The sequence below is a fragment of the Choloepus didactylus genome, chromosome 17 (genome assembly GCF_015220235.1).
Source record: "Choloepus didactylus isolate mChoDid1 chromosome 17, mChoDid1.pri, whole genome shotgun sequence".
In the NCBI taxonomy this organism is placed as follows: domain Eukaryota; kingdom Metazoa; phylum Chordata; class Mammalia; order Pilosa; family Megalonychidae; genus Choloepus; species Choloepus didactylus.
The window spans coordinates 35,500,871-35,513,442 of record NC_051323.1 but is presented as its reverse complement, the minus strand read 5'-3'; the positions used below and the strand labels follow the sequence as shown (position 1 = coordinate 35,513,442).

The 12,572-nt window shown below is 37.8% G+C and overlaps 1 pseudogene; it reads left to right on the top strand.

Annotated features, from left to right (window-relative positions):
* Positions 1–6,313: 6,313 nt before the first annotated feature.
* LOC119512568 lies at positions 6,314–6,950 on the top strand (annotated as a pseudogene).
* Positions 6,951–12,572: the final 5,622 nt, after the last annotated feature.

Here is a 12,572-nt window from a genome sequence, read left to right as displayed (position 1 = left end):
GAGCAGCGGCACTGGTGAGTTCCATGTGCTTTGTCTTGCCAATATTGTGCCGGGAATCAGATGTTCTGAACGTTGTTCAATTCATCGTGGCCATATAGATGGCATGTGAGGGAGACTGGTACCAGTGCAATGTGGTGATTGGTACCTAATTGACTCATATTTTCATTCTGTCTTCTCTTTTATCGAAATTATCAGACTAGAAAATACAGGACAAGCCAACCACGGTTAGAGAAAGGTTGAAAACTGACAAGCAGATTCCCAAGGACTTCTATTTTTCAGTCGTAGGGCTTGCTTTTCTTTCCTAGGTTAAGTCACGAAATGTACTTAAAAGCTATAAAGCATTGTTTCTTTATAAAAATTACAAATGTCACTAATTAATTCTGACCTTCTTAGTTTGTTCATTCATTCTTTTATCATTCAACATGCATTTGAATCTATTTGCCACAAACTCTGTTAGATGCTAGGGATGTAACAATGGACAAGAAAATCTAGTCCCTCTACTTATGGAGTTTATTCTCTGGCAGAGAAGATAAATTTTGAACAAGAAATTGCCCATGAGTTGAGTAACATGAAGTGGAAATACAGGTATTATGAAAGCTTAAAACAAAATGTCTTAGGTTGGGTTTCCCAGAAGCAGACTGACACAAGGATAAATGTGCAAGGAATCTATTAAAGAAGTGTGCTCTGGATAAACCACTAAGGAAATGATGGAAGCATGACAGGTAAGGGGAAAAAGTCAAACCTGGGTACAATGCTGCAAGGAAACTCAGGGATGTGAATTACATACACCTCAGAGTTTGTCCTGATCCTGAGCCAAAGTAAGGAAGTTGGGCTTTCATCCCACCAAACCATGTGTTACTTGTAAAGGACCAGATGAAGGGAAAGGGGGTGGACTTGATGGTTGTGAGAAGGTAAAATCTCGTATACTTCCACCTCTGTGCACAATTGGGCAAAGTGGCTCTGGTGGCCTGAGGACAGTCACCCAAAGAAGAGTCCCAGATGTAACCCATTAGTGACAAAAGCACATAGAAGCTTGAGGAGGGACAGACAGAAATGATAAAGGGATCTGGGGGTATTTGGGCAAAGTACGGGCATTTTCCATGAGTGTCCCACCCCTCACATTGCTCAGATCCATTCTCATCTCACATTAAATTAACTCTACCTTATTGAGCTTTTTCAAGATGGTGGCCTTCACAATTTCTAGGGAAAACTTAAAAGACTTAGCAGGATGAGTTACAATCCTAGTTGCTGCAGTTGATCCCAAGGTCATAATTGACTTGAATCATCCTACTCTACCCCCTATTTTAAATTCCTCTTACTCTTAGCACTTCTGCCTGTGTAGGTGGCTTTCCTCGTAGGGCAACACAGACTTTCATTTATGAGTGGTCAGATCCTGTGGTCCCCATGCTCTCAACAGTTGTAGTTGCTGTAAATACCCATTGATAGTTGAAACTAGGCATAGGAAAACCAAGAGATGTCCCAGAAGATGCCTGGGTTCCAATTATGTATCAATAACCAAGAAGGCTCAACTGCCAGCATGGTAACCCTTTTCTTTGCCTTTTGGTCTACTAGCATGAGGGACCAAATGACCAGCTGGTAGCTGTAGCTTTATGGTTATTTGGATTGTTTCAGTGTTCCCTGGTGCAGGCATCTCCTCTCTGGGAGCCAGAACCTTTAGACCTGCTGAACTGAAGTTGTAGGAAAAGGAAACGCTACTTCTCCAGGTGGGTCACTGGAGCAAGGTGAGTGGGGCTACTCTTATTTTTACCCTTTGCTTTCTGGACCCATATATTTCCATGTATTGGGAATGCAGCGCCTCCGGTTTAAAGTATGCACTGCATTCTGAATGCAGTACAGCACCCCACGTTTGCACTGTGATATTTCCAAGATGAAGCCTAAGCTGTTTCAACAGTTTGTTTCAGTGTTCTATAAGAGTAGCACCTTCCTCTTGATGTGCTGTGTGGTAGGACCAGTGGATCCTGTGGTCACATGTCCATTGTCATACCTCCTCTGTCATTAAGTGAGTTTCTTCATCTGAGCAAATGTTATATAGTATCCAGTGTTAAGATGACAGTCTCATAGACTATGATTAATCTTATTTCAATCACTTTACAGTATGTATATAATACAGTCTCTGTACCATAATATATATGGTGAGCTGATTTCAATCACTATACAGTAGGCTTGCCAATCCTAGAACTTCATATAAATGTAATCATATACTAAGTACATTTTTCATATTTTATTCAAACCTAATGTTTGTGATGTTTATCCATGCTGTTGTATATATTGGTAGCTCATTTTTCCTTTTTGAATACCATATTACCGTATGGATATACTAAATCTTATATATCCATTTGCCTGATGATGGACATTTGAGTTGTTTTCAGGTGGAACTATTATGAATAAAGCTGCTGGAACATTTGTGTACAAGCCTTTTATGAACATATGTTTTCATTTTTCTTGAGTAAAGTTGGATGTGTAATTTCCAGGTTACATGGTAGGTATATATGTAACTAAAAAAAAAAAAAAAAAAAAAAACACCAAAAAAATTGCCAAGTATTTTTCAGATTTTAGCACTTATATTCCCACAAGCAATATCTGAGAATTCCAGGTTGCTCCATGTGCTTGTCATCATTTGATATTGTCAGTCTTTTACATTTTAGCCATTGTGGAGTGTGTAAAGTGGTATCACATTGTGGTTTTAAGTTGTGTTTCCATGATGATTATTGACATTGAGACTCTTCCTGTGTTTATTAGGCACTCACATGTGGTTAAAATCTGTTTAACTCTTTTGTCCATTTTTTACTAGATTATCTTATTGAGTTCTTAATATGTTCTATATATCAGTCCTTTATCAGATATATGTTTTACAAGTATTTTCCCCTCTCTTTAGGTTGACTTTTCATTTTTTAACTGTATTTATTTTAAGAGTGAAAAGCTTAATTTTGATTAATTCTAATTTATCAATACTTTATTCTTATGGTTAGTGCTTTTGTGCCCTAAGAAATGTTTGTCTACTTCAAGTTTGCAAATGCTTTTCCTATTGTTTATTCTAGAAGTTAAAAAAAAATTGGGATTTTATATTTGTGTCTATTTTAATCTCAAATTAATTTTTGTTTATAGTGCCTCGTTAAGGTGAGGTTCAATTGTTTTTATAATTACAGACACAGAAAACACTACCCTTTCTCCATTGTATTATGTGGGTACTTTTGTTGAAAATCAACTGGATGATATGGATGGATCTGTTTCTGGAAACTCTATTCTGTTTCACTGATCAATTTTTACATTAATATCACATGATCTTGATAAGCTTTATCATAAGTTTGAAATGAAGTATGGTAAAACCTCCAATTTGTTCTTCTTTCTCAAAATTGTGTATGGCTGTGATACAACCTTAGCATATCCAAATTAATTTTAGAATCAGCTTCTTAGTTTCTCAAAACACCTTCTGTATATGAGTTAAGAGATGAATTTAATCTATTGATCAATTTGGGGATAATGGATATTTTAACAATATGAATTTTCTAATTCAGTAACATGGCAAATCTCTTAATTAATTTAGATTATCTTTCATTACTCGCAGCAATATTTTGTAGTTTGCAGTGTAGAAGTCTTGTACTGACTCCTTAGTATTTTATATTTTTGTTGCTATTATATGTTTTAAAAAAATTCGTTTTCCAAATGTATGTTGCTAGTATATAGTACAGTTGATTTTTATATATTGACTTTGTATCCTGCCACTTTGTTAAATTCACTTATTAATTCTATTTCTTAAAGAAAATTCTTCGACTTTTCTAAGTAGACAATCATGTTGTCTATAAAAAAGAGACAGTTTTACATCTACAATGTTTATGATTTTCATTTCTTTAGATTGCCTTGTACTGGTTAGAACTTCTAGTACAATATTAAATAGAATTGTTGACAGCAGACATGTTTGCATTATTTGTTGTTTATGATCTTATGGAGAAAACAATTATCATTACATATAATGTTAACTGTTGTTTTTGTTTTTTAAATTGAAGCCTTTTGTTAGGTTGACAAATTTCCCTCTATTCCTAGTTTTTGGAAAGGGTTATTTTTTTGAAACTTTTTTTAAATGCAATTTTATTGAGATATATTCACACACCATATAATCCATCCAGGGAATATAATCAATGGCTCACAGTATCATCATATAGTTATGCATTCATTGCCACAATCAATTTTAGAACATTTTCATTACTCCAAAAGAAAGAAAAAAATAAAAATAAAAAAGAACACCCAAAACATTCCATACCTTTTATCCGCCCCCATTATTTATATATATTTTTGTCTTTATTTTATTACTAATCTGCCCATACGCTGGATAAAGGGAGCCACAAGGTTTTCACAATTACACAGTCACACAACCAAAGCTATATAGTTATACAATCATCATCGAGAATCAAGTCTACTGGATTACAGTTCAGCAGATTCAGTTATTTCCTTCTAGCTATTCTAATACACTAGAAACTAAAAAGGGATATCTATATAATGCATAAGAATAACCTCCAGAATGACCTCTCAGCACAGTTTGAAAACTCTTAGCCATTAAAACTTTATTTTGTTTCATTTATCTTCCCCCTTTTGATCAAGCAGACTTTCTCAATCCCATGATGCCAGGGTGAGGCTCATCCCTGGAAGTCGTGTCCCATGTCACTAGGGAGAATTACACCCCGGGAGTCATGTCCCACGTAGAGGGAAGGCTAGTGAGTTTATTCGCAGAGTTCACTGAGAGGCCACATCTGAGCAACAAAAGAGGTTCTCTGGGGGTGACTCTTAGGCACAATTATAAGTAGGCTTAGCCTCTCTTTTGCAGTAACAACCTTCAAAAGGGCAAGCCCCATGATTGAGGGCTTGACTTATTAAAATCAGGAATCCCTAATGCTTAAAAGAATATCAGGAATTCCCTTGGTGGAGAAGTTTAATATTTCCACCCTTTTCCCCAGTCCCTCAAGGGGACTTTGCAAATACTTTTTTATCTTCTGCCCGAAGTACTCTGGGATGTATCAGGGTATTACATTAACCAGTACAGAATAACAAGATCTCATTCCCTATTCTAGGTTCCATGTCATTATGTTGTTTAAATAAACTGACCATATAGGTTAAATTAGATAGTGTGCTACAAAGAATATAAATTTTGTACCAAATAAACATCTCTTAAATAACAGTTGAAACTCAGGAATAGACATGACTGCTGTAAGAGCTTACAATCTAGGAACCTTTACATAGCCTTATATTGAAACTTCTGTACTCCTGCATTGTCAATAGCCTGTTCTCTGCCCATGTTTTATCCCCTGATAACCTATACTCTCGAATTCAACTCACAGCATTTGCTCATTATAGTTAGTTTATATTAGTGAGGCTTTACAAATATTTGTCCTTTTGTTTCTGGTTTATTTCACTCATCATAATGTCCTCAAGGTCATTCACCTTGTTCCATGCCTCACAACATCATTCCTTCTTGCAGCCGCTCAGCATTCCATTGTAAATATTCACCACAGTTTTCCCTTCTATTCACCTGTCGATGCCCCCTTAGGCCACCTCCATCCATTGCAAACCGTGAATACTGCCACCATAAACACCAGTGTGCAAATGCCTATGTCCCTTACCATTCTGCACTGTGATCTCAGCCCTTCCACACATTCCAGACTGGTGTATGATATGTGTCTGGTCATGAAAATCCCCCAAACACTTGTTCCAGACAGTTCCTGGCTATTTACTAGCTGCCCTAGAGGATGAACAAAATTCCACACATCCCTATGCAGCCATCTTGCCCCCCTTTCTGGGAGAGGTTTTAAAATCATGAATGGGTGTTGAATTTAGTCAAATACTTTTTCTGCTTCAGTTCTGGTGGTCATATGGGTTTCCTCCTTTATTTTGTTATTGTGAATTACATTTATTATAATTATTTTTATATTGAGCCATATTGCTGTCTTGGAATGGTTTTCCAGTCATCAACAATGAGATGGGTTTTAGGGTGCAAGAATTTTTAGGAATCAACACCTGTGAAAGGAAGAGAAAGGAAGCTATGTTATTAGGTCCAGTCATATTTAAGAGTGTTATATCTCCCTAAGGAACTTTGCCCCATTTATAATTAAGGAATGTCCCTGTTTATATTTTGTAATGTTCTTTGCCTTGAAGTCTCTTGAGTTTGATATTAATATAGCTATACCATCTTTCTAAATCTTATTTTTACATGGTTTATCTTTTTCCATCTTTATACTTACAACCTATTCTTGCTTGTATTTAAAAGTGTATCTCTCCTCTCTTTACCACATCTACTGCTAGAATGAAGACCATTCTCAGCAACCAGACTGTCGACATTCCAGAAAATGTCGACGTCACGCTGAAGGGATGCACAGTTATTGTGAAGGGCCCCCAAGGAACCCTGCGGAGGGACTTTAATCATATCAATGTCGAGCTCAGTTTACTTGAGAAGAAAAAGAAGAGGCTTCAGGTTGACAAATGGTGGGGAAATAGAAAAGAGCTGGCTACAGTTCGCACTATCTGTAGTCATGTACAGAACATGATCAAGGGTGTTACACTGGGCTTCCGTTACAAGATGAGGTCTGTGTATGCTCACTTCCCCATCAACGTTGTTATTCAGGAGAGTGGATCTCTGGTTGAAATCTGAAATTTCTTGGGTGAAAAATATATCTGCAGGGTTTGGATGAGGCCAGGTGTTGCCTGTTCGGTATCTCAAGCCCAGAAAGATGAGTTAATTCTTGAAGGAAATAACATTGAACTTGTATCAAATTCAGCTGCTTTGATTCAGCAAGCAACAACAGTTAAAAACAAGGATATAAGAAAATTTTTGGATGGTATCTATGTCTCTGAAAAAGGAACAGTTCAGCAGGCTGATGAATAAAATCTAAGAGTTGTGCAGCAATGGAAACAAGATGCCAGACCTATTTGTGATTTTAAAGATGCAATAAAATTCATGTTAATTTCAAAAAAAAAAAAAAAAAGCGTATCTCTTGCAGAAAGCATATAATTGAATCATGCTTTTTTTTATACAGTATGACAATCTCTACTTTTTAATTGGATTTTTCAATTCATTTAAGTGTAACAACTTGCTGTTTCTTTCCCGGGTGGTGACTTTGACTCTTCTTTATCTCACCTCCATATCCAAACCATTAGCAAATCCTGTAGGCCCTGCCTCTAAAATATGTCCAGAATCCCAAACTTCCCTTCCCTAGAGCTACTTGTCTGGTCTGTGCCACCATGGTTTCTCACCTGGATAACTGCAATAGCTTCCTATCTGGTCCCCATTCTAGACTTGCCTCTATCCTCTACAGTCTAGTTAAAACTAACATCTAGAATGATCCTATTTAAACTTAAGTTAGATCACGTCACTCATTCAAAACCTTCCAATGGCTTTCCTTCTTACTTTGAATAAAATCCATAGTCCTTATAGAGGTCTGCAAGACTCCCCTTTATCTTCTGACCTTATCTCTTAATACTTTTACTATTGCTAACTTCAATACAGCACACTAGAACTCACCAGACATGCTTCCACCTCATGACTTTTGCACTGGCTGTCCCTCTCTCTTGGAAAGCTCTTTTCCCAGATATCCACATAGTTAACCTACTCAATTTATTTAAGTTTTTCCTCAAATGTCATCACAATGAGATCTACCTTCACAACCCAAATATAAGAGCCCACCCCTATTCCCTCTTACTCTGCTCCACTTTTCCTTTTTTCTATAGCACTATCACCTTCTAACATACTAACACACCATATGATTTTTATTAAAGCTTGTATAGCTCTCCCTTACTAGAATGTAAACACATGAGAGCAGCAGTATTTTTCACTTCTGTTCACTGATGCGTCCTGAGTGCCCAGAAAGTGCCTGGAACATAGTAGATGTTCAGTAGATACTTGTTTGAGGAATAAATTGATGATTGTGGTTCAAATAAATGTTTTAATCTCAATTGCAGTGTAACAGTTCAGGTTACTTTGGGTAGAAGATGGAGTGATGTGTGTCTAAAGAAATCAATATGGTTGGAATTAGATAAAGCCTTTCCAGAGTCCAAAAGCAAAGAAACCCAATTGCTAACAACAAAAAACCATTAAACCAATAGACAGCAGCGACAACAACAGACAACAAAAACCTACCTCAGTGCTGCCATAGTGTGTTGTTTTACCACCATAACTGTTGATTTCACATCGTAAAGTAAACGCTAATACAAAAGAAATGATTTCCATGGCAACATAGCCAATCTCTGTCTTGTGATATGAACTCAAAAAAGCATCAAGAACACTTCCCAAACCACAGAAAAATAGCAATACCAACAAGAAAACATTGTAGCATACATATAATTTATACAAACATGACTATAAATAAGAAAGTAGCAAGTATGAAGCTACAGAGTTTTCTCATTTTAAAATTAAGTAACTTATGGAAAAGTGGGTACAAATCTCTAATGCCTTAAAAAGAGATTGCAGTCTAATTTTGATTGCAATCAGCATTTGAAATTAAATACTCATACTGATATTTAATATGCAAGTGTTAACTTAATATGTCAGTTCTTATTTTCTACAGAAAGACTTCAATCCCAAATGGCAGATAATGGCATTCAGTGAGGATTTTCTTTAATAACCTTTTTCTTTCACAGTCTAAGGATTCTTCTGACTGGAGAAGCAACTAACATTTTATTTTGACAGTTATTTGAATTATAGTAAATAAAGGTGTCTCTTACATATTACATCTTTGGTTTTGATGATGCAATCTATTGAGAAATGTGTTTTGTATAGCTTCAATAGAATTTATTGAGGCTGCTGCGAAAGAGAAAAAAAAGGAATTAATAGAAGGTGTAAGTCATTTCACTTTTAAAGATAGTAACTTTGCTCATGGATCAGATTAGAGACTCCATCCCTTCATATTTCATTCTTCTAACCTGGAATTAACCACTTCTTTCTTTGTTGCTGAGCCAAGCCTTCTTCACTTTTCAATCCCTCCCCCAAAGCTTTCCATTTTACTTCCACCTTCTTCTTTCTTCTTTAATTGTGTCTTCTAATCAACATTTATTATAAACAGTTGCTATTGCATTAATTTTTTGGTGTCTTCTTTGTTGAACAACTCTCGCTTTGATGGCTCTTATCTCTCCTTGTGTAGAACCAACTCCCAGATTTTTCTTGGAAGTTCCTGGTGGGTCACTTCAATTGCTCCATGATGACACCTGTGTATTTCTGACAGACCTTGCTGCCACTTCACGAACCTGTCATCCAGTGTATCAGAGATGTATGGGGTTCTGGGACTAAATGGGGTAGGATTTGATGCTCTCTTTTTTGTGGTGTGTGTGTGTGTGTGTGTGTTTGTATGTGGTTCTCTGTTTCACAAGAGCAGTCTCCATTGTATTCCAATTCCTCATAAAGCTTTAAATTTCCCCACTTTTCCCTTCACCTCCCACTACCATAGGATTAGAGTGGATGGAAGCTGGTACTGCAGAAAAGGTAAGTATGAGACCCTAAACTGTGATGTGTCACGCTTGCTGTGACTGGCTCCTTCTTCCCTTAGAGATGAGGTTCTGAACCTGAGCCCATAAGCCCTGGCTGAGCAGGCTGCAGTGGATGTATGAGCCTCGTGAATGCATCTGTGTAAACATGTTTGTATGTATGTTAATTTTAACTTGGAGTTTCCAAAATCTCCAAAGGTCAGTAACCTTCTGTCATATCTTGTGATAATATATATTTAACATGCCCATCCCACCAGTTTTGTGGACATGCTGGGAGATGTTTGAATTCTACATGTTTTGGTGCAAACTGGGTCAGTTCTCCACTTCTGCTCCCATCCATAACACCACACCAATGCAAAGTGCTTGGCAGGGTGCTAATTACATCGGGAGGTTACATCCAGTAATTGTGAGGAGATCTGCATTAGAGACAGGCAGAGCTGGACTCAACTCTACCACTTTCTAGCTAACTAGCTTTGGGCAAGTTACATAGCATATCTAAGCCTACATTATAAAATGGATATAAGAATTATACCTACCTCACAAGGTGATTGTGAGAAGTGTGCAAAAATGCATGGAATAGTACATGCTTCGGAATAAAAATAAGTACATAAAAAGAACATTGAAGGACCGATTAACTGGCTGAATCACTCCTGGTATCTGTTCCCTAACTCTTACATTTCCTCAGTAATACTCAAAAGGCAGAGAGGAAATAACAGTTGAAGATTGGATCCAGATAGAAAATGGTCCCTCCGTGACCTCACTTGCCATACCTACAAGGCTTTTCAATCCTCTCTTATAAAACAGAAAGAGACACACTCTGAGAGCTGAGTACCAGATATTTAGAAATACGTATTTATGCTTTATCTGCCTTTAGCAAATTCAGATTCCCCTGTTTGGGGCTTCTCTGCATTTCACCAGTTTGTATGTGTAAAATATTATTAATAATAGATTGCCACACATTTAGGGCAAGCATAGAGTTTTATTCATCTATGTTTGCTGTGAAGTACCAAACGCATTGTCTTAAATTATAGTGAAAAAAAAAAAAAACTTACTGAGTTCTGATACATGTGAGATATGCATGTACATAGATGAATAAAATAATTTTGGTTGTTAATAGCCATTGCTTTTGGAATATAGGCACTTTTTTTAAAAATCTCAGCTTTATTAGGAGAACCTGAATATCTCTGTGTTTAAGGGAATTTGGAAGGAGATGAGGTTTTCCAGCTGGTTGATTCTGGCTTCAGGATTCAACTGTGTGGCGGGCAGATCTTCAGGCCAAGCACTGGATGTCTTGTGCTGGTGCCAGTGACAGGTGTCCCAGCCAAGCCACAGAATTCTACAGGTCCCTCAACTCTGCAGACACTTGGCTCAGAGTAAAAAGACAGGTCTTGTGACTAAGGAAGAAAATTATTTTCCAACTGGAACTAAATAGGAGACTTTCTTTTACCTGACTGACTCCACCAGAACTGCATTCTCTAAGTTGGCTGCCTTGTTACTGTCAGTTCTTTCTGAGTCTATACCTTTGTCATCCCCAGATCCTCACAGTTGTCTCTAATGGGCACCCTACATATGGGCTCAGTCCCTCATCCAGTTCTCCACTGAGGCAGGAAATAGACCAGTCCTGCCCAGCCTTAACCAATGGGCTCATGGGACTTTGCAGCCTATCAGATCCAGGCTTTCATAATACAGAAGCATGTTGTTGGACCTATTCCACAGGGTAAACTTTAGGTTTTCCACTTTTGTTACTATGACTCCCTCCTGTTTCCTTCTAGAACTGGGGGCAATACTTAAGGATCAAATTCCAGCTTAATAGTTTGTCCAAAATAAATGTTCTACTTATTGTTGAAATAGATTTTTATGTTGCAGAAATTTGGAGCATGTACTGGGGATACATATCAAATTAAGTATTAGTTAACTTTAGATATTTTTTTGGAGAGTGGAGAATATAAATTTTCCAGTTTTCTTCTATTTTAGAAAATTTAACTATTATTTATAGATTTATTCTGATTGAAGAGATTCACTAAGTATTTGGATTGGGAATCCTCTGTTTGTTCTTCTTTGTTCTCTGGCCTCTATCTGCATCCCAGACACATGACATCAAATTGTCAGATTGACATTTCTGATCAGGAGGGCCTGGTATGTCTTGAAAAATCAGTTTTAGAATAGAAAGGGATGGACACCTCGTATAGAGAGGGGTTACCTTCCTTTCACAGAATGAACACTTGGTGTTCATGGGCTTTTGCTTTTATAGTTAAACATTACAAGAAGTAGGAAGGCCTTTTCATGTTCTTCAGAAGGCTCCACTGGTACGACCACAGTTAGCATAAACTGAAAGCCTGAATCTCCGAGAGACTCAGTAAAAAGCATAACCATGGCCTGTGACTGAGGAGTGTCCGAGTGTCACTCTCTGGGGAGCCACAGATTGAGGGACGCACTGTGGAGCAGACAGGAGCCAGCGGCTGCCATCTACTCCTGACTGTCCTCATGGCAGCAGCCAAGGCACGGAGCTTGAGCTGAGGGACTCGGGGAGGCTGGAGCACAGAGATTTTCATGCTCCGTGTGTTCCCACACCCGAGATCCAAACGTGGCAGGAATCAGAACTCTTTGTTGGGGCCTTCCGGCCTGCTGGCTTATGATGCCTCTAGAGGACCTCAGGGATTTCCTTGGGGAATGTCCTGGTCCTCAGTGGGAGTTAAGAATCAGGAATGCCAAAGCAGAAAAAGCCTTCTTGTCTGTGAAGTTACTGATTTTATTCAGGTCCTTTGGGAACCTGCCTGTAGCCAGAAAGGCTGATGGCTAAAATTAGTGGTTCTTAAACATAAGTGCAGAGGAATCACCTGAGTAGTTTGTCAAAAGGCAGATTTATGGGCTGCAAATCCAGAAAGTCTGATTTGGCAGCTGTAGTTGATGATCCAAAATATGGATTTTGAATAAGCACCCTGGGCAATTGTGACCAGACAGCCTAGAACCACAGTTTGGAGAACACTGAGAGAACCAAACCTGAGTGTTTATGGCTTCAGTGGCCTCCGTTGTCATTATTTTGTTAACCATCTGGAAGAGACTTTTTGGATACAGATTGTGGAGGACAT